The sequence below is a fragment of the Globicephala melas genome, chromosome 1 (assembly GCF_963455315.2).
Source record: "Globicephala melas chromosome 1, mGloMel1.2, whole genome shotgun sequence".
Classification (NCBI taxonomy): domain Eukaryota; kingdom Metazoa; phylum Chordata; class Mammalia; order Artiodactyla; family Delphinidae; genus Globicephala; species Globicephala melas.
The window spans coordinates 33,106,918-33,129,075 of NC_083314.1; the positions used below are offsets into that span (position 1 = coordinate 33,106,918).

At 49.6% G+C, this 22,158-nt stretch overlaps 1 protein-coding gene across 14 annotated transcripts in view; it reads right to left on the reverse strand.

The window, feature by feature from the left end:
• PLEKHA6 (pleckstrin homology domain containing A6) overlaps positions 1 to 22,158 on the reverse strand; it is a 137,659-nt gene that overhangs the window by 64,108 nt on the left and 51,393 nt on the right. The window contains exon 1 of one of the 14 annotated variants that reach the window (XM_060289946.2): positions 16,485 to 16,593. The exons of 12 other annotated variants lie outside the window; for them this stretch is intronic. The gene's annotated coding sequence lies outside the window, so the exon portion shown is untranslated. Of the gene's footprint in view, positions 1 to 10,214; positions 10,444 to 16,484; positions 16,594 to 22,158 lie in introns of those variants that run through there. One more of the 14 variants, XM_060289898.1, reaches the window with a different exon arrangement.

Genomic DNA, 22,158 nt, shown 5'->3' on the forward strand with positions numbered 1-22,158 from the left:
TTTGACTACAAAACCCCTTAGCACTTTGACGCGTGAAGATGAATGCTTAATAATTGCTCCTAAAGAAGTTATCCATCAAGACGGCGCTTTAGATATTCCTCAGTCTAGTCTGTAATGCCTTTAAGCCACCACCCACCTCAGATCACTTGTGATCATCTGAGGCTGACCCCTTACCCTTAGGAGCCAGAAAAATCAACACCTAAGAATCTCAAAGAGGAGGGAGGTCTGCCCTATCATACTCTGAACTAGGAGGGAGATTTTGTTTTTCTGTGCCATGTCACACTTGGAAGTTAAAAAGCAAGTCAATTCTAGGGACTACATCACTGGGCTGGAGTTGTCTGGGAAGACCCAAGTTCTAGTGCGTGTACTGCACCCATCCAGCTGTATAATGTGGGCAAGTGCTTGCCCCTTGGGGCCCACTGGGCCTGAGCAGGGAATTACCTTGCCCACAGAGTGAATGAGAGGACAAAAGAGGCTACCAAGTCCTGAGCACTTCAGGTTCCTTGAGAAAGCTCCTCTGGAGCTCTCTCCCTATTTTACAGTCTGGGACCAGCTGAGGAGGACCCACAGCATGAGAAGGAAAACAAACCAACAGCTTATGCATCTGGGGAGCTGAAGAGGGGCAGACCAAGGGCAAGGTGCCCAGAGGTCAAGCAGCGGTCAGATTTAGCCAAGATGGTCCTTCTGTGACAAAGGCAGAGCCGGAGCAGGGCAATTTTCTAACTATAAACAGAAACTCAAGAAGCCCCAGGCCACACACAGGCATGTGCGAGGATGAGGGTAAAGCACGGAGGACACCGGGTATTGTATGTAGATGAGAGGACTTGTGAAGTGGCAGAAAGGGAAGGAAGGAGGGTGAGTGAATGTGGGTGCACGAGGAGGCAGGGGCAGAGCCAGGTCTGTGGGGCCTGAAGCTTACACAATTTGGGCAGTTCTTATGAAGAAAAAGACTACAAGTACAAGTTAGAGGGAGCCTTGGAACGGGCTGGCGCGAGCGGGAGGCTGAAGCTAAGCTGCATCGCTTCCCAGTAAACTCGCCCCCACGTCTGTCCGTCCGTACCTCTGAACACAGGCACAGCTCACACACCTGTGTTTGTCTGAGCCTCCCAGCCCCTGCCTTGGCACTGTTTCTCTTTCCCATCTCACAGCGCTTTGCCTGACCTGATTTTTTTTTTCATGGCAGAGAGCACGAAATAGAGCCCCCATACCCTGGAATTAAATTTCTCCCCACCTCAGTGCAATGGGTATTTGGATTTTGTGCCACTCCCCAAACCCCCTTCCAGTGCATTGCACCATCAGCGTCGCCACTGGGGCCACATCTCTCCCCACCCTGCATACTTTGCTATGGGTAGCTCCACCTTCCCCACAGGGCCCCGCCAAGCTGCCAAGAGGGGTAAAACCGCAGCCCCCCCGGCCGCCTGGCCCCTGCATTCCAGCCCTGCGCCCACAGTTTGACCTTCTCTGCGGCTGCTGCAGATGTGTTCTGTGTTCCAGAAATAGCTCAGCTCCTGGGTCCCTGCAGGCCCTCCCTTTCCTCCGCCCAGAGACACTCCCACCTCACAGGCTCCAGGGGAGTCAGGCAAGAGCAGAGGGAAGGGCTCAGTTCTCCACTGCCCTCCCACCCCTCCCGGAGCAGAGCCAAGTGGGGCCTGCCCTTCTGGCCATGTCTGCATTACAGTGGATGGAGGTGAGAGTTTGGGCAGAGGAAGGCATGAAGGAGGGACAGCTCCATGAAAGGCTTAGACAACTTGACCCCTCAATGTGTTTCTCTTCTCTGGAGTTCATCGGGATGAAGGGCAGCAGCCAGCCAGAAATGGTTCCAAATCCTATATACCCTGGCCCAAATCCCTGTCTCCTCATGCAGGGGGATGATTTCACAGTCACTGATTCGATCCTAACCTAAACAAGATGGCGGGCATTGGTCCTCCTCACAAGTCCAAGATGGAATGGGGGACAGTGGCCTCAATAACATTATGAAAGACTGAATTTAGAAACAGTGACGAGCTTTTAGGCCTGAGGCTTTTAGATCTTGACTCCCTAGTGTCTGATGGAACGATAAAATCTTTCCTGAAGGACTTTACTAAAAGGCTAGAGTGTTAACTCTGGGTAGGCTGGGGGCCTGAATGGCCTTCAAGATTCGGGTTCCACGCCTTTTCCACCCACGGGGAGCGGCAAGGACTCCGCAGCCATGCCCTGGCTCCTTCAGTCACACTGCCGTGCTACCTACTAGGCCTTGCCGGCCCCCATAGCCAGACGGGAAAAGAGCTGAACAAAAGAGGCCAGGGGTGTGTAAACTCTCCAAACCAAGCTCCTCTAGGCTCGGAGGTCCAGGAAAGGCTAATGGTGATAGAAAGTACCCATCCCTTTCTAGAAACTGCCTCTCCACCTTGATACCCACGTAGTTACGGTGGTAACAGCCATGCTGCTAAAACCTGACACTACTCTCTTGGTTATAGGTAGCCACCTGACCCCAGCTCAGCCGAAACACCTTTCCAGGGATGGGAATTGGGATTGAGAGGAAAAAAAGAGATCATTCTTTCTCCAGGTAACAGGTACACGAGGGAGCTGCTGGAGGCCATCTTTTCCACCCTGTAGGCTGACCACGGAGCCGGAACGGCTCTGCAGGGAGAAGAAACTGAAGCCAGCACACGGAGAGGAGCAAAGGGCAAGACCATACTTGCGGCATTTAGCTTCTTGGTCTAGTTTGTTCCTGTGGTCCAGCCATTTCTCTGGCCCTTACAATAAAATCCCCTTTGGAGCTTAAGGTGCTTTGAGCAGTGCCAGTAACGTACTCAAAAGTCCTAACTAATACCAGGAAGAAGAACAAGATGACTTCTGGAGGACCCAACGTCTCAACTCTGCAGATGTGGCTGCCATGAGGAAGAAAAGGAAGGTGAAAGGAAGAGGAAGGAAAAGGACCAGGGAGTTGGCGCAAGGGCAGCAGAAAACGGTGCTGGAAGACCTTGACTGGCCTAGAAGTCAGGCTGTCTGAGAGGACAGGGTGGAGGTAAGAGTCAGAGAAAGCAGATAAGTTTGCTACTACCCGGTTTAGAAATGCTCCCAGGATGTCTAGGGGGAGTGGGCAACAGAAGTGGGGGCCATATGGGTGAACTAAGATCCCTAACGAAGGTGGCAGACCAGCCCTGCTGATGGATGGGCCAGGGCGCTCAGAGCCCGCAGGCTAACACAGCTTTGAGACACGTTCCTGGAGGACATCCGTTATTTGGGGGAGAAGAAAATCTTGTATCCTCTCTCCTGCACTTCCCAAAGCAAATGAGGGTCCTTTGCCACCTTAGAGGCTCGCAGTTCTCTCAGACCAAGGGTTCTGATCTGCCCCTCAGGTCTTCTTTAGAAAAACCTACTTTCCAGGCAGCAACTCCATGAGCTAATGGTCCCTTTAAGAAAATCTTCCCCCACTCTGTCTCTAGTTGTCTGGAGCAGATGTTCCTTGTTCCTATGGCAACGAACCTACCACCCTTCCTAATGGGTAGAAGGACACACACAGCCCAGACCACTCCCCAACCAGAGCGGCTGGCCCAAGTGCTGCTTTGAGTTCACTGACAGCAGGACAGCACAGGACACTGTGGACTCCTGTGTGCCTGCATAGTAAGAGTTCAAATCTTAGCTGACCTACAGATGACCCAGAAATGGCAGCCACCATCTGACAGCACTTAGAAGGTAGGGGGAGGGGTTTACCTATGTCACTGCCCAGACAACAGACCAACGTCTGTCTTTCCAATAAAGTGTTAAAAAGCATGTGGTGTATCTTCAACAAACTGAATTAGCTCTTCCTTTGACCTTTTTTTACATCACTAATGAAGACCAGTGAGACATCCCCCCACCCCGGCTGAATTCTCCTTATTTCGAGCTGCACACCACCCTCACCCTCATCTGGAGTTTGTGACCCTCCCAGACAGTCCTTCTCTCAAGATGGGTCCCTACTCAAGGCGAGCCTTCTACAGCAGGTGGTGGGTGGGGAAGCAGGGAGCCCTGTGCGTTCCATCGGTTCTGCACGGGGTTGTTTCCACTGCAGGTGATGCTTCTCTCACTAAATCCAACTTGACCCCGTTTGTTCTTGGCTCTCACAGCCCCCACGGAGCCAGCTGGATTCTTCTTGTAAGCCACAAAGTTGACTGAACTTTAGCTTCCTCTCTTCTGAGACTTTAAGCTTACTGGGATCCCAGAAGTCAAGGTATGAACAAGAACAAGCCAGTAAATGATCCCTATCAGATGTGCAGGAAGTGCCTTCCTAATCAGGGAAGATGCCAGAGTCAGAGCTCCCCACCCCGGAGATGAACAGACCTGGACTGGAATCACAGCTCATCTCTGTGACTGGAATCCACTTACCAACCGAATGGCATTAGACAAGTTACTGATGCTCTCTGAGCCCTAGCTTCCCCACCTGTAAAATGGGAATGCTAATTCCACCTGGTAGGATTATGTGAGGCAATATAGAGCTGCGATGCCTTAATAGCAGTCCCAAATCCACAAATATCTGAAAATCAAAAGTTTTTTCCTAACTCAACAGAACCCAACCTGACCTGAACCTAGTTAGTAGCAAAGCATGACCTGAACGGGCATGAGACTCTTTTTAGCCTTTATTTATCCTACTTGTATGACTTTTTAGATATATCTTGCTGCAGAAATATTAGTATGTGTGATTTTGGAGCTGCTCCAGACCCTGCTGGAGGTTTTTATGTAACACACAGTGTGTGTGACATGTTACCATTCTGAAATCCACAGGCCCCAGGCTTTCCAGATGAGTTGTAGAGCTGCCTGAGCTCTTCCTCCAGCCCCTGAAGTCAGGGGTTTCAGGAAGCTACTAGAGTTACTTAAACTAAAGATGTTGACAAACATTTAAAGCATTTGCCTCATCACAATCTGAATCTCTCCTAGGTCCCTGGGTTCCTGCAGCCTGGAGCCAGCAACCTGAAACACAAGTTGGCATGGGGTAGGGGAGAGGATCCAAAGACCAGCCCAACAGCCTGTACAAATCGGCTGCTTTTCCACCCGAACAGAGCTAGCAGAGGCAGTGTGTTGTTGTTATTTGATTGGACTTCAGGTATAGACATGCCTGAATATTCCAAACATGCCTCCAACTCACCACCTCACTGGGCTTCCAGCGCTCTCTCCACTCTCCCACCGTCCCACAGCTTCATCTCTGCTACCTACTCCCTAGAGGCATTCCCAGGGGAAGAAATGACAGCGCCTCGGGGAATGCTAAGGGGTAGAGGGGGCCAAAGTGTGTGGGGAATTGGGCTAAAGGAAGGAAAAGATGCTGAGTGTGAGGGAGATGATGAAGATGGACACTCTGGATGAGAAACAAATATCTGACACACAGTGGAACAGGTTTGGCATGTTTCTCCTGATGCTGTTTCACGGCCCCAGGAGGCTTTGAAAATAGGAAAGCAGTCCTGGCCCATAGCTGTGAGCAATATTGGGCAACTGTCATTCTCAGCTCCCTTGGCTCTAGCCGTCCATTACAGGACTTACCGATGACTGTGAAGGACTTGACCTGTCCCAATGCACTGTCGTCCAAGTGGGCATCTCAGTTCTGACCCTGGATCTGCTGTCTTGAAAATACCCATCTCATCCTGCTACCTCAAGCCACTTTTCCAACAGACATGCAATTGCTGGACAGCAGACCTGCAGCTCTGAGAAAGGCAGGAGACTCTCCTCTTGGAGTGATAAGGTCTACCTATCGGTCAAATGGAGAGTTGAGGCATGTAGAGTTGAAGAGGATGGTGGCAATCAAATTCAACCCCCTCGCTTCACAGATGGGAAATCTGAGGCCCAGAGAGGGACTGAATTGCCCAAGATCATGCAGCCGATTGAAGACAAAGGTGGCCCTGGAGTCCCGATATTGCTTTCCATTGCCTCACCGCGACAAGGATGGGAACATCTTTGAGGTCCCAGTCATGCTCTCGTTGACCTTTACAGTCAGAAAAAGGTATGCTGAATGGTTCTCACCCTCTGCCCTTTCGTCTTGAACATCTCAGAAGAGATCCTAATTTCTAAGAATTTCACTGTACGCCTTGACTCTGTGTCCCAATCTACCCAAAGTTAGGACAAAATCCTTATGAAAGCCCCCTTGGGGAAAGCCACTGTCGCTGGTGACCAGAGATGAGCTAAGAGAATCACTGCCTTGACACACGATTCACTTGTCCCAAACCTAGGTGGAGCCATCAGAGGGTCTGTGGAGGGGCCTCCTGTGCAGGAGCACCTCGGGTGGTGGAGATCTTTCATCTGCACTTCTTGGATTCTTTTTCACTTTTTTTTTCCCCCTCCACTGGTTTGAATAAGTCTGTGGTGTCTGCCGTCATTCACGGGTTTAGGCTTTTCTGTAGCACTGTTCTTAGGGGTTGTGCTGCTCTACTGCCCCATCACCATCCAGAAACCTTTGGGAGAGGAGAATTTAATGCACCTAGGCTTGGTCTTCCAGCTCAGAGGCTAAGGCTCCCCTCTTGCCTTTAGTAGTTTGTCCTACTTCTCCCTCTGTCCCAGGAAAGCTTGAGGTAAGAGTCTGCTACTCACTCCCACAAACTCAACAGCCCAAGTAGGATCTCCACTGCTTTCCCAGGCTAGGAGGGCTCTTGTTTCAGAACATAAAATTGGGGTGGAAAATCAGAAAATTCTCTCCTACTAAGAGGCTTCTAGACTTTCAGGAAAAAAGGGTCCTAGAACAAATCTCAAAAAGAGCATCTAGTTCAATTTCCAGGGTGATTTCAAACTGACTTTCCTCTAAACGCTTTCTCTCCTACAAGTCTGCACACATGTGCACACCCAACCACATGTCTCAGTCTGGCAGCTGGGGCTGCCTGGGGATTCCCACATATTTGTTGCTATTCCAGGCCTGACTCTCCAGAAGGTAGAAGACCCAGACACTCTAGGGCCTCCAGGAGCCTCCAGATTTAGAAAAGCTCCAGCTGATATTCTTGAGAGCTCAAGAAGGTCCACCATTTCAAAAACTGCTGGCAAGAACTTTTTAATACCTGTGTTTCCAAATGATTAACACTGGACGCCAAGACCTCAAATGTAAAATATACCTCTTGCTGCTCCCATATTTCAAACTACAAGTCCTCTCTGTCTTTTCCAAGCATAAGAGATGACCTCCATCATTTCCCAAAAATGACTATAGGAATAGGAACCAGCAAGGCCTGATCCCAGAGCCCCTCAGAGAAGGGAGAGTCTCGGACTTCCTGACAAAGAGGACAAGGAAGTGAGAACACATTCCTCTGCCAGTGACCTTATCCTGGAGGCAGAAACCTCCCACAGTGTAAAAATGAGGAAACTGAGACTCCGTGTGAGTTTGTCATGGCCCAAGGACCCACAGGGAAAGAACAGTGGTGACAAGATCAGAATCCAGGTTTTCAGAAATCTGCCCCAAAGAGCCCTTATCAGGGAGATAGAGTCTCATCTGTTTGAAGCAGATCCTGCCTGGAGGCAAGATTTTTTGATTTCATAGACCAGTTAAATTTCAAAAAACGAAATGTAAGGAACCACTGTAAAGTTGCCAACTCTTTATTTTGCCAAATAAGGACATTTAAAAAGCCTAGCTACCATCCACTCTCATCATCAGCTCATGAAAAGAATAAGCAAGCCATAACCTCAGAATAAATATTTGCGTACACCTCCTGCCTCCGAAAGTAACCCTTTAAACTGAATACATTATGCTTCCCGAAAAAAATTCAGTATGCTTCCCCTTTTTTCTCATTTCATTTTGGACTGGTGAAAACTCTGTCACAGACCAAAATTTGATAATCACTGGGACAGATGACCTCTCTATGTCCCTTTTAGCTTAAGCCTAAAAATGAAGAGAACAATCCTAAGCTTTGGTGATTCAGACCTTTCCAGGAATCCTGAGCTGGTAAATGTGGAAGGGAGGGGGAATTGACAAGCATACTGTTCTCTGCTCATGTGAACACACTCTGTCCACTACAAAGAACTAAGCAATGCTCATTAGTTTATAAATCTAGAGTTCAGTGAGCATCCACCACCATGTGGAGCCTCCCAGGTTTCCATGGGTCCCTGGATTTTACAGTCCCCTTATCTGTTCAGATAATCCAGGGAGAAGAAGGAGGAAGACAATCTTCCCCAAGTCAAGAATTATCTAAGAGATAAAGGCGGCCACTGCTGATTGGTAGAGAGCATCAGATCAGCAACTAACATAGATGCAGACCCACTGATGCCGTTTCAGTTGCACAAGTAGGAGCCCAGAGAGGACTGACTCCATTCCAGGGAGCAGTTTTTCCAGGCTGCCTTCCACAGATGATTGCTTCTTGCTCAACACTCTGATGGAGACAGTGTGGGGGGTGAAGAGGCGGAGGGAAGTCGAGACAGTACTGTGGTATAGGGGAGACACAAAAGAGCACTAGATTAGGAGTTGTATCTTGATCCCAATCCCTGTCCTTCTGCCGACCAACCATGAGTCCTTTAGCACATTTTGGCTCCAGTTTCCTCATCTATATTGTGGGAATGATATTCTGTCTTCCTGACAGGACTGCAGTTAGACTGTGAGATCCTTGAGGGCAGAAACAGGTCTCATCTGTGTCTATATACCCAATCTCTAACACAGTACCTAGGAGAGAATAGGGCTTGGTAAACATCTGCTGAATTGAGCCAATGTTTCAATATATTGAATCTGCAGAATAAGAGAGTGTCTCTGAAAACACACTCCAAGCTGGAAAACCCTACACAACTGAATAAAGTGAAAGGTTATTATTATCCGTTGGCCAAACTGATGCATTGCACCATCTACCAAGTATACGAAGACACTGGAATTCTATTTGGAAGTAGCAGGTGATGCAAATAAAAAATAATTTTTTTAAATGCCCATAGTTTCAAAAGTGACCAGACTATACAACCTACTAATTATATTGCCTAATAAATAACTGTGTGATTGCCTCCCAGACTCTACTGCACTCTATAATTTCTCGGGCTGAAAATGTGTTTCTACTGTGCTTGCCCAGGCCACATCACCTCTCATCCCTCTCTCTCATTATATTCAGAAGTCGGTAGGCAAGCCCTGGTTCTCTCACCTACTTCAGGTTGCACCTATGTTGACAGCTGAGGTCCCTGCTGGCTGCAGCCTGGGACTGTATCAGAACCTAAGACTCCCTGGTCCCCTCTCCTGGGTCTGTTCCATCCATTCCGTGTTCTGCCTCCAGCAGACTCCACCACACCCCTCTTCCAATGCTTACCGCACTGCCCCAAATCTGCTTCTCAAAAGCCGCCTCCAGGCCCTTGCCAAGTCACATTCAGCCTGGCCCATCCGCCATTCCTGCCGGGTCCTGCCTCACCGCATGTGCTGCTCACTGGGCACGACTGCACAGACAGGTCTTGGCAGCGAGGCCAGGCTGCCCGCCCACCGGCCCTTGTACGAGGTAGGTCTCTGAACTCTGCTCCTGCCACTGAGAAACACCACACAAGCCCTGGGAAGACAGAACCATATTCAGCCAGCCTGACTCACCAATCACCACCCCATCCAAATTTGTGCTTTCAGGAAGGGCGCCAAGCCCCCACCCCGCGCCCACCCCAGGCATTGGCCTCCATCCTGCCCAATTCCGAGCCTCTGAGACGAAAGTGCTCCTGGCACTTGTCTCTCGTAGCTTTGATCTCGTTCAGCTGGTTCAAGCTAATTCCACACGGAGACCATGCTGGAATCTATACTGGCTATACCTTCCCACCACGCCGCAGACTTACAGTTAGCTTTACCAGGAGTGTTTCCAAATGCCTGCAAAAACCAGGGCTGGTTCTAGGGACATTAGTCCTCTGGACACATACCTCCATGTCACTAGGTTCCCTCTGCAGCCCCTACCCCCAAGTGAGGAAATATTCACATTCTAGAAGTCAGAAATTTTCTCTAATTTTATGATTGGAGACCCTCAAGGAAGATGGACGTTCTTGGGACATTCTTATTTGTGAGGAGATAAAGAGGGGATAAATAAAGAGAAAGTGTTAAAAGAAGATTTGCTTTCCAAATACAATAGCAAATGCCCCCAACACACACACACACACACACACACACACACTCCCCCCCCCCCACAGACACACCTCCCTCCCTCCCTCCCTCCCTTTCTTTCTCCCTCTCTCTCTCTCATCCCTCTTATTGTGAATTATTCCTCTTTGCCCAGCATGTGCATCCTTCCCCCAGGTCCTCCCCACTGAAGTCTGGGTAACCCCAGTTCTTCCTAGCCCAGGACCCCAGATATTACCTTCCATGCTGGAAGTCAGATCCCAACTGGAAGACGCAGACTGATGATTGGGAAGGAATCCTAACAATACTCCCGACCCAAGAAAATTGCCAAGAGTGGCTGCTGCAGCTCCCGTGAGAAGGAAGGAGACGAGGAGAGGGCCCGGGAATCCAACATTCCCCCAGCCTTGCAGGAAGGCTCTGGTGTCAGCTCGCTCCCTGCTCTAGCATTGACTGAAAACCAGGGGAAATTCTCCTGATAAAGCGGAGTCTGAAATCTGAAACTGCAGGTTGGCTGAGTCCTATATAAATACACTCACACCCCCGGCTCCTTGGGTCTGATGGCTTACCCGCCCTCGCACTCCCCTCCCTCCCCACCCAGGCTGCAACTTGGTAACATCAGACAGCCCTCTAGCTGCAGCTCCTCCAGAAAGCCTGAGAGGAGAGCAGAGTGGAGGCATGCAGGCCCAGAGAGAGACCTGTCAGGTGCTGTCCACAGTCTCTCCCAGCCCCAACCCCCTGCAGCTGTTCTAGTCCAGGTGCTTAAGTGACGCTCAGGGTCATGGCATTGAGGGTGATGGGTAAGTTCGGTTTAGGAGCAAAGATTTCTAGAGTCTTCCTCCATATCAAGGAATAACATTCTCCTAAGGATTAGTTTCCAGATAACTGGTCTGGTATATACTCATTGCTAACCACACCTTCCTCTCCTCTTCCAAGTTTCTGCATCTGGCTCTTGTAGCGCCACCCCTTCCTTTATGTTTCACCTGTAACAGAATCAGGCCAGGTGAGAGTGGGAAGGGAAATCTGATGACAACTGGCTCATTTTGCAGATGAGGGAGCTGAGGCCAGGAAGATGAAACGGCTTGTCAAAGCAAGGCCGTGACTCCCAGCCAGATTTGGCATCTTGGGTAGTAGAATGGAAAGAGAAGGCTTTAAAAGTCAGATGGAATATGCTTTAACACAACTAGGTTCTCACTTGAACCACTGATTGTGAGAAAAATCACTTAACCTCTCTGAGCCTCAATTTCCTCATTTGTAAAATGAGGCAAATGATTCTACATGAGAGAGTGACAATTATCAATACATAGGTAACAGGCATAAAGCAGTAGGCACATAATAGGCATTCAGTAAAGATCCACTGTGCACCCCTCTGTCCACGACTGCACACTAGCTTTTGTTGGCTGGCTTCTGACTCAAGAAGGTAACTCTAAATTGCCTTTAGTACTTACTGTTCCTCCAGGTGTTGGTTTAATGTTTCCAGTTCATTGTCTTTATGTCAACCTATTAGCATTCAGAGCTTACTTTGAACAGTGCTCAGAATGCAATGCTTCATTTCTATAAAGGAAAATCTTTGATCTACAGGCCAAGGTCATAGATTCGCATCGAAGCCCTCCTTGCAGATGTCCCTCACATCTCCGCCTCCAGGCTCCAAGTTTCAGTCCCCCGAGCCCAACCACACACTGAGCATTTCCCCAAGGGTTACTGTTCTTGGCCTTAAACTCACATCTAAAATCAAATTAAGCTTCACCACCCACTGACTAGCTCTGTTATAGTATTGATATGGTGCAGTCTCCAAGATATAGTAAATGCAGATAGCGAGGGGCAGAGCAATTCACTTCATATGCTACCATTTGGGTTAAGAAATGATTTGTAACTATCTCTCTATATTTGCCTAGAGCAGAGGTCAGCAAATTTTTATGTAAAGGGTTAGATGGTAAATATCAATATTTTCTGCTTCGTGGGCCTTATAGTCTCTGTTGCAGCTACTCAATTCCGCCTTTGTAGCACAAAAGCAGCCACAGAGAATATGCAAAGAAATGAGCATAAACAAATGATCATAGCTGTACTACAAGAAAACTGTACTTGTGGACACACTTAAATTCCATACAACTTTAATGCATCACAAACCACTTATTATTCTTATTACTTTTTTAGCCCTTTAAACATAAACACAATTGCTGGCTCATACAAAATTAGGTGGGGGCCAGATTTGGCTCGTGGGTCATAGCCTAGACTGCCTTAGAGCATCTCAGGAAGGACATACCAGACAATGGTAACAGCGATCACCTTCAAGGAGGGCGCTGAGGCTAAATCTGAGAGGGGGCAGGCGGGAAAATTTCACTGAATACTATTCTGTACCATTTGAATACTGTAACCTATGCATGTTAAAAAACCAGTCAATTATTAATGGGCTCCCCATCTAAGTTCTCTTACTTCTGTCAACGTCAACATTAACTGTCCCAGGCAACAAGGCTTATAGCTACAAGATCAGCTTTGACTCTCTCCCACCACTGTCTCTCACTCCAACAGTAATCAGTGTCCAAAATCCATTGGCCCAGTTCACCAAGTGCCTCAGCCCAGAACTAGCTATCTACTTCTCTCACACACACCCCTACTATTGTCTTTACCACTCAGCTGTTGTTTCATACAGCCTTGTACCCTTAACTGACTTTTTACTTGTGTAAAGCTTATTTCCAAAAGAGACACTGAAGCTTTTTAAGGACTGGGACAATTCCTTGCCTTCCCCCTTAGCTCCTACACCAGTGCCTTGCACCTAGTAGGAATGCCATAAATGGTTGCTTGATTGTTAATCTCCCATCCTGCTAGAGATGGTTTGGAATACAGGGAAAAGACCCACCCAGAATAGAAGCTGGTTCTGGGACATGTGGCAAGGCAAGAGTGCACGCAAGCCTTTGATGGTAGTAAAGAACATATAGGGAGAGGAAAGATGTTAGAGTCAAGGCTTGATCCAAATGAGAGGGGCTGTGCTTTGGAGAAGGCAGTCAGGAAGCTCCAGGGGAAATTCCCCCTAATTCTGATCTCTCATGCATTCGCCTTGTAGTGTAGGGAAACCCCCTGTCCTCAACTGGGGAATTCTGGTGATCCCAGAATCAGAACCTCCCACATTTAGGAGAAGCAATCTCAGCACAAAGCAGTCTTCCCTTCCACCCAATGCAGGAAAAGCTCTCTCCAGCACTTGGAAAGATGAAGGTGCCGCGTGAACTCCCGCAGGGGCAAGACGCTCACTGCCTTGAAGGCGGCCTATCCCACTATTGGAGGGCGCCATCATCACACTTTCTGCCTCCACCCGTTGTTTCCAGTTCTGAACTAAACAGTTAGAGACTTCCTGAGTGGGTTACAAAAGCTAATGATAATTGCCAAGTATAATAGAGTTTTCGAATATTTCTTCCTTCCAAGATGTTCAAAGGGTTTTTAAAGACATAAAATCATTGACTCTTTGGAACTGGAAATACCATTTGCTCAAAAATGTTTATGGGGGGAATCCCACTACTGGGCATATACCCTGAGAAAATCAAAATTCAAAAAGAGTCATGTACCAAAATGTTCCTTGCAGCTCTATTTACAATACCCTGGAGATGGAAACAACCTAAGTGTCCATCATCGGATGTATGGATAAAGAAGATGTGACACATATACACAATGGAATATTACTCAGCCATAAAAAGAAATGAAATTGAGCTATTTGTAATGAGGTGGATAGACCTAGAGTCTGTCATACAGACTGAAGTAAGTCAGAAAGAGAGAGACAAATACCGTATGCTAACACATATAAATGGAATTTAAGAAAAAAAAATGTCATGAAGAACCTAGGGGTAAGACAGGAATAAAGACACAGACCTACTAGAGAATGGACTTGAGGCTATGGGGAGGGGGAAGGGTAAGCTGTGACAAAGCGAGAGAGAGGCATGGACATATATACACTACCAAACGTAAGGTAGATAGCTAGTGGGAAGCAGCCCACAGGGAGATCAGCTCGGTGCTTTGTGACCGCCTGGAGGGGTGGGATAGGGAGGGTGGGAGGGAGGGAGACGCAAGAGGGAAGAGATATGGGAACATATGTATATATATAACTGATTCATTTTGTTGTAAAGCAGAAACTAACACACCATTGTAAAGCAATTATACTCCAATAAAGATGCTAAAAAATTAAAAAAAAATGTTTATGGCGGCTTCCCTGGTGGCGCAGTGGTTGAGAGTCCGCCTGCCGATGCAGGGGACACGGGTTCGTGCCCTGGTCCGGGAAGATCCCACATGCCGCGGAGTGGCTGGGCCTGTGAGCCATGGCCGCTGAGCCTGCGTGTCCGGAGCCTGTGCTCCGCCACGGGAGAGGCCACAGCAGTGAGAGGTCCGCGTACCACAAAAAAAAAAATGTTTATGGGGCTTCCCTGGTGGCGCAGTGGTTAAGAGTCCACCTGCCAATGCAGGGGACACGGGTTCGAGCCCTGGTCCGGGAAAATCCCACATGCCGCAGAGCAACTAAGCCCGTGCGCCACAACTACTGAGCCTGCGCTCTAGAGCCTGTGAGCCACAACTGCTGAAGCCTGCACACCTAGAGCCTGCACTGCACAAGAGAAGCCACCGCAATGAGAAGCTCGCGCACCGCAACAAAGAGTAGCCCCCGCTCGCCGCAACTAGAGAAAGCCCGCGCCTAGCAACGAAGGCCCAACGCAGCCAAAAATAAATACATAAAATAAAATAAATTAAAAAAATGTTTATGGAATGAAATTGAATATAATCCCTGCTTCCCAACAGGAAAGCCTTCAGGGTTATGCTGTAGAATAGATTGCTTTATTTCATTATGGGAGCAATGATCACAATCACCCATGGCAATGTGGGTCCTGAAATCCCATTTTAGGCCACAGCAAACTGTGATTAGAGGAGTTAGTTAACTGGCCCCAAGGCGCAAGCTAGTAAGCAGTAAGGCCAAAATTCAAAGCTAGGTCTGCCCAGCTTCAAAATTCAGTCTTCCCTACAGTCCAAAGTTTCCATGACACTAGACCATCTCTGCTAACCCCACCCTGTCTTTGAAATGGGCAGAAATGATTACTTCCATCATGACCAACAGAAACATACAGCCATCCTGCAGTCCCTCAACGGATTCCATCCTCCTGAGACACTCGGGCCTTCCTGGGACGGAGGAAAGGAGACCAAAGACAATCCAATGCCAGGATGCCAGCATCCCAGAGATACCCAGGAGCAGAATGGGAATGGCATCTCTCTATCTCACACATGGTGCACAGTCCCGTGGTTCCCTACAGCCAGTCTTCACAGGGGCCTGGCTCAGGGAGCTGTGGCGTTCGGGAGCCCATGAAGCATGGCATTGTTTGGGCAGTACAAACACAACATTTACCTGGCTCCTGGCACCTTTCCTCTGCAGCCCTGCTTTTGGTAAATATTTGGCTGGCTCACCCAGGAGACGGCTGGGGCCTCTTTGTCCCACATCCCAACAACCACAGTTCTAGGAAGATGAGCTGGAGAGGGCTGAGGATAGGTAAGAAGAATCACACTTACATCCAGCCAGTCCTCCAGTCATCAGCAGATGATTACCAGCATCAGTTTGCCTCTAGCACACCCTCTGAGCAGCTCTGAAATATTTGCGGCTAAGCTCTTAGCCCATTATCAAAGCTCAGCTTCAGATCCCAGAATGGTTCCTAATTGTCCATTTGGAGTTCACAGCGCTGAGTGATGCCCTCCTCCAGGCAATCGTCAGAGCTCCCTACCTGGCTCTTTCCAACCTAACGTGCAGGTGCCTGGAAAAACACCGGTTTGTTCTGCACCTCAGAGTACCTACTTCCAGAAACATGCACCTTGGGCTCATCTGGCATCAGTGACTACCTGGACACTGGGGATGACCCTCCCCATTTCTCAAGAGGGCAAACCACAGCCAGGAGTTTGGAGCCCGCACAGGATGTTAAGACTGGAGACAGAAACAGGTCCTGAGCCCTGCATCTCTCCTCAGTCCCTGGAGAGAAAGCACCCACTCTCTCTGATGCTCTATAGTCCATACTGGCCCAAGGAAATGCCAGGAGGTTCTACCTCCGTCGCCCCCATTCTCAGGTGGTTGTCCTCGAGACCTCCACCTGGCCTCTGAAGCCACCCACCCCTTTATCTATCATCTCCCTGGGAGACATGGTCATTAGCAGAGAGCACTATGTAGGTGTCTAATTAAGCAATCAGTGGCAAATGCAAAAACCTGTTTAAGTCACCCCACAGAACATCCAGCGGGGATCCTCTTACAGGCAACTCCCTCCCCCGAGCTTCCTGGAAGGTCCCTATTGTTTGCCTGGAACAGAAAAGTGTCTGATTCTGCCCTCCTCCTTATCTGCTGGCACTGACTTCCCGGCCTTGGCACAGCTCGGGGGTGCCATTCACATGGAGCACAGTGTGAATGGTGCCCCCAGAACTGTGGGACACAGCCGCCCCAGGTGGGTGGGAAAGTACAGGTCCCCAGGTGCGAAGGACAGGGTCTTCTGAGAGGGTGTCTGCCTACCTGGCCTCTTTAGGTGTCCCAGAGCCATATCCTATTTTGGGGTCTGGGCTCAGGAAGCAAGGGGCCCTCCAGCAGTTGGGTAGGAAGGTGGCAGAGGTGGAGGTGGGCAGCGTGAGTGGCTCAGCTGCACCCCTCTCACCTGTCTCTGAGTCCTCTCTTTTCTGCACTGTACGCTCACCTGTTCCTGTTTCACCCTTTAAATGGAATGTTCCACTTGCCCTGGAAGCCCGGGGGGAGGGGGAAGGGTTGGAGTCCCTGTTCAGGAAAAGCTTTCTTTTTTAGAGATTGGCATCTCTGGGATTCCACCAGATACTGCTGCAGACGGCAGGTGGAGGAAGGGGGCGAGGGCAACAGCCGAGGAGGACCCTCGGAGGACAAGACAGGCTCAAACTCGAGCCCGCTCCCCTGAGCCTGGGGTTGGTTTAAGCTGGAGACTGGAGGAGGGCAGACACCGCAGCTTCCTCCCTCCTAGCAGAGCCTCTTCTCAGGTGTCCGATGGGCACCCCGACAAGCAGGGGTGAGACACCCCCCAACCTCTTCTCCTGTGCCCATCGCTGAATCATACCTTGTTCTTCTTCTATGCCCTTCTCTCCCGGCTGAGAGACCTTTATCAGCCTCATCTCTCTTACCTTCACAACGGAGCAGGAGGGTAGAGGGGCATGTCTTGATGCCTGCAAGCTTTTCCAAGGGGCAGTGCGTATGCCGGTACTGGGGGTGGGGAGGCACAACAGCACCAAAGAGACAAATCCAGGGCTTCTAATCCCAGGGGGCTCTGATGACTCTAACCCACACCCCTGGAGGTGGGCACCTATATTAATGCTGGCCGCAGTGCCCTCCCGTGCCCCGGGGCTCTGCCGGCTTGGCCCAGAACCCTGGCGCACATACTTGTTCCACCAAGATATGTGGGTTCTCTTCTGACAGAAATGGGAGAAGGACTTTTCTTTCTGTCCAGGTTTTTTCCAACTCCTAGGAGACAAACTGTACTTTGCAGCAAGAAAGATTTAGGTTAGACACCAAGAAGCACTTGGAATGAGTGATAAGAGGACGTTTAGGACTCTGCCTTTGTGCTTTAAAAATACAGCCAATTTCCTCCCTGTAGGGTACGGTTTAATGCCTGTTTTCATCATGTTACTCTCTGGCTCAGAAATTTCCAGTGGCTGCCCCCTCCCCTGCCTGCTACATAAAGGCCTAACACCTTGTCATGGCATCTAAGGCTCACCACAGTTCATCCCCATTCATCTTTCAAACATCCTATTCCACTGCTCCACGTAAAAAATTTCTAATCCAGCCAGAGCTTCCCAATATTTCCCCCAAAAAGCCTTAGGGATCTCTGCTTTCGGCCATGCCCCACCTCCCACCAGGATGCCCCACTCCTCTCCAGTCACCAGAGCAAGCCAACCTTTAAGGTAACAGATCTCAACCAAACTGATTGTTTGAGAACCTGAGGAATTTCTCTAAAAAACTGATTCCCAGGTTGCCTGTTGAATCCAAATCTTCCAGGGGAGGCAGGTGGACACTGCTTTAAGGCTGAGCCCCAACGCCACCGTTTCCAGAAAGCCTCCGCCAAGCACCCCCAGCCCACAGGAAGCCCCCTCCCCCGTGCAGATATGGCCATTCATTACGTGGACATCCTGTGCACCCACAGTGCTAGAGACTAAGATGAGAGGGGGTCCCTGTGCTCAAGGAACGCCCAGTCTAGTACTGGACACAGACAAACCAAACCCACCAAACGGCCCTCCCCTCAAAGACAGCCCGTGATAAGGGCAGTATGAAGGCAGAGTCGGGAGACGGTCAGGGAGGCATCCGCATGGAGACAACAGCTCCTGAGAGAGCCAGGGCGGGCATCCCAGAAAGAGAGCCACAGAAAAGAGGTGGGGGCAGACCGGCCCCTTGACTAGGTCAGGGGTCACCCTGGGAGGAAAGAATAACGATAGGAACTAACATGTATCGTCTTCGCCATTGTGTCTACTGCTCCATATTTATGACCTCGTTTACCCCTCATAACTAACTAGAGCTGGGGGAGTGTTGGGGGCCAGGCTGTGACTCCCACCAGGCACCAAGTGTCTCCTGATCAATGAATGTGTTCTTACTGATCGATAGATAAAATGAGCTTTGAAGGCTCACTCCCAGCAACAGGAAGCTGGGCTCCTTCAGGAGCAAGCACAGCTCTGAAAAACATTTCCCTAACTTTTTAAACTACTAAAAGCACCACCGGGACAGATGAGGGGAGGTGAGGCGCTGGCTGGGTGAGAGCCTGGCTTTCCTGACACAGGATGTGGGAGTGGGTGTGAGAACACAGTCCCCACCAGAAACCCAAGCAAGGAGACAGCTGCCCTGAAAGACAGCTGTAGGGCGCTCAGAATAGGGACCCGGGAGAAAAGTTCCTGGCGGGCCCGCTTAGTGGTCCCAACCTCCCCAGCAGTCCCTTGTCCCTAATGCCAGTACTGGACCTGTGGGGCAGGGCTCCCCAGAGCTGGCAGGGCCTCCTGAGCTGATCTGGTCCCTCCTCCTGCTCCAGAGGGCAGTGGCTCCGCTGACCTGCTCCAGAGTGACGGAGGTCCCTTCTAAAAGGTCACAGCTTCCCCTGGCTTCCACCTTCTCTAGCCTCCCAGTCTTTGGGTTAACCTTTATCTGGCTGGCTGGGATTTAAGCCATCCCCCACTGGGGAAGTCAGTACAGACATCAAACTCACCCTGATAAGAATGACACCACGGGCAGACGCAAGCTGAGCGTGGCCTATTCCTCGTGCCTCCGGCCTCCGCACTAGGGTACCCAAGAACGGGGGTGCTCTGCTATATTTCACAGGGGGCAACTGGGGCTGAAGCACAGAGGAGCCAGGTGATGGACCCCAGATGGGTGAAACAGCCTCTGTGTATCCACTTCCTTAAACATCTCCATGATTGACACTCAATCACACCATCGACCGTATAATCTGCAGCTGAAATCACTGGAACCGGAAGCCCGAAGCCTGCATTCTAGGCTTCCCTGAGCCCTGGCAGAACCATTGGACAAACCTGAGGCCCAAAGAGAGGCTGAACCTGACTCTCTTCCTTCACCTGTGGAATGGAATGGAACCTACACTCAAGTTAGCTCTTGTGAGCATAAAGTAACTTGATAAATATAAGAGTGTTTCAAAAGTTAAACCTAAAAGTAAAACACAGGGTACTGTTGATAGAACATGATGAGGCCCAGGTACCTCAAGCCCTCAGCAATCAGGCCCGCATCCTGGGCTCCAGGGCAAGGGCTCCAGGTTGGGATGCCTTTCCCTGACCTGAGTCTGGGAAGGGATAAGATAACAAGAGCGACATCCTGAGCCCTGCTCCAGCCACCTCCAAGGGTCGGAGCACATTCTCTTGAGAGCCCCCATCTGGGAGCCACAAGGTCCCTTCCCAGTCTCAGAGCCCCAGCGCTCCCAGCAAGAGCTCCACCACTTCTAGGAAAAGGCCACGCGAAGCTGCCGTGTCTTTGTCCTCCTTGCCTCAGAAGTTTCCCCTCGTTACCCTCCTCCCTTTCTGAGCAGACTCTGTAGGACAGTGACTTTCATGATGTAATTTTCGACTCATCAGCAGGTTGTGCAGTCAACTGAGTAAATCAAGGTCAGCACTTTTAAAATTTAATGGAACAGAATAGAAAACATCAGTGTGCACTTGGTAAGAGGATTATTTTGTGATACTTTTCAAACCCATAACACACACACACCGTGTTAGAGTATTGACTCAGTCACTTGTCCTTCTATGCTTCAGGGTCTTCATCTTTAAAATGAGGACCCTGACAGCGCCCACCTCATAAGGCTGTTGTGAGGATTACATTAGCTAATATACATAAAGCGTTTGGAAAGGTGTTTGGCACAAGTGCTATATAAAAGTGTAATTTCTGTATTTGTACATACGTGTGTGTGTGTGTGTGTGTGTGCGTGCTTGCATGGTAAATATCTTTCTGTAGTGTGGAGGGAAAGACTGAAATCCATTGCTGTGGGAAAAGCTAAGTGTCTCTCCAAAGACAATACATGCTAAGAGTCAGATTCCCAAGTCTCATAGGTTTCATGAGTGTTTGTACACATAGCTTTAGGGAAAGAGGCTTAGGTAATTTGAGGAACACGAGCCTGAGCAGGGTGAGTACAAGCGTCTGAGAGCACTACACTAAGTGCTTTCCAGATTAACTCATTTAATTCAATACAATCTATGGGGTAGGTATTACCGCTCCCGTCTTACAAGTGAGGAAACAGCACAGAGAGGTTAACTTGCCCCACAGCTCATCAGTAGTGGAGCCAGGATTTGAATTCTATCTCCCAAGTGTGGACTTTTACCCACTATACTACACTGTCTGCTTCACTCTGACGCCACCTTCTCACATGTGAAAGGGAAGCCAGACCTAAAAAGTTTCTGCCACCGAGGAGGTTGCCCTGTTCGTGAGAGGGGTGCTTCATCTGCACTCACCTCAAGGCCAAGCAATTTAATTTTCTAATGGCTTGAGCTCAGGAAACAGTACCCCCAGGGTCCCATCGTAGAGTCCAGAGAGTTCTACTACAATAGTTGGGGGAAATGAAGTTGGTTAACAGGGCTCGTAACCATATGTGTTAAGTACTCGATCTGAGCAGTTTCTCTCTGGAACCAACCATGGGCTTCATCAAACCCAGCTGATACTTGCGGTGGGAAGAAAGAGGAGAGACAAAAGAAGACAACACGACTATAATTTTGAATGAAACCTCTTCTTTCCCGGGGCCCGCCCACGGTCCTCCACAGAGCAAGAGGAGGGGCAGCCGCTTCTCTCCCACCAGCTTCACGGACCATTTCCTCTGAAATTCCCAGCATCCTTGTTCACCGTCCTCTCCAATGAGAAATGGCTAACATTGCCTCCTACTAGGCCAAACCCATGATTCTCTTTGTGTCTTTTCATTCTGTAGTAAGCCTCAAAAAGCCTTACTTTAGAGTAAGCCTCTAAAAATATATATATATATGAAAACTGAGATCCAGAGATGTTAAGGGAATTGCTCCTGGTCACAGACTTTGTGAATATAAGTGAGGGCAGGTCCCAGCAAGGCCAGGCTCCTTTTGGAACTGGTAGGAACTGCTCTTCCTCCAGCAATCCCCCATTCCCACCCCAACAGAAGTGATTGCTCCCTCTCCTGCACAGGTGTTTCTGAGCCACGACATCTCCCCATATTGCGATGATCTGTTTATGTATCTGTCTCCCCCAGTTCCTCGAGGGCAGTGACCATGCCTTATTCATCTTCGTATTCCTGGTATCTGGCATGTAGTGATTTCTCAGTAAACGTCTGGGGAAGAAAGGGTGGGAAGGCAGGGAAAGTGGAATGGATAAACAGGGAGGAGGGAGAAGAGAGAAATGGAAGGGGGAGGGAGGGCTGAGGAGGGAGAAAGGAAAGATGGGGGAGCAAGCAGGAAGGCAGGCAGGAGTGAGGGGGGAAGGATGGGTGAGCAGGTACCAGGAGATGGTGTCTCCTCAAGCCAGTGGGACTGGACCATGGCACATGGCCCTCGGCTGACCTAAGTCTCACGGAGATGCACAGACACAGGCTGCACCCCCCAGAGCCTGTCCAGGACAGAATTAAGGAGCACTTATAAGGGGGTGGCCTTCAGCTGCCGGGGAGGCCCGGCAGTTTCCCAGGACGCCATTGTCCTTCCTTCTCTCCTTTCCCACCTCCAGAAAGTGAGAA